This window comes from Meleagris gallopavo, chromosome 13 (assembly GCF_000146605.3).
Source record: "Meleagris gallopavo isolate NT-WF06-2002-E0010 breed Aviagen turkey brand Nicholas breeding stock chromosome 13, Turkey_5.1, whole genome shotgun sequence".
In the NCBI taxonomy this organism is placed as follows: Eukaryota; Metazoa; Chordata; class Aves; order Galliformes; family Phasianidae; genus Meleagris; species Meleagris gallopavo.
Window position 1 is genome coordinate 18,551,632 of NC_015023.2, and position 549 is coordinate 18,552,180.

Below are 549 nucleotides of genomic sequence, written 5' to 3' on the forward strand. Positions count from 1 at the left end.
AAAGGGGTAAAAGGGTTAGGGAAAGAAAAAAAAGTCTTTTTCCTCGTGGTTCTGTTGTTTTGCTTCAGAATTTGGGTTGACTCATTCTTTTCTAGGCATCAAAATGAAACTGAAATTAAACGGATGGATCTGCTTTTCCTGCCTGTAAGTTTCTCCTTCACCTGGAACTTTTTGCTCAACTTCCCCACGTTCTCTTCTTCCAAGTGCTTTTCCTTCAGCTGTAGGGAAAGTCTCCAACATGTCCCAAAGGGCCAGGCTGTGCTGATGCCTCATGGATGGGCTTTGGGGCTCTCCTGGAGTCCAATCAGGGGCTCCCCCAGCTTCCTGAGCCCATGCCGTGGTTGAGTTCCTCTTTCTGTGCTGCCCTTTCCATCTCTGGCATTGGAGTTTCTACCCCACTCTTCATCCCATGTGTGGCATCAGCCAGCTGAGGAGATCAGTGTGGAAGATGGGGAGGAATGGGCTTTTAGGGAATGCTGGATCCTCTGCACACTGCAGATCTATACTGTCTGTATTAAATGCAAAATTTGCATTTAATAATGGGGAATG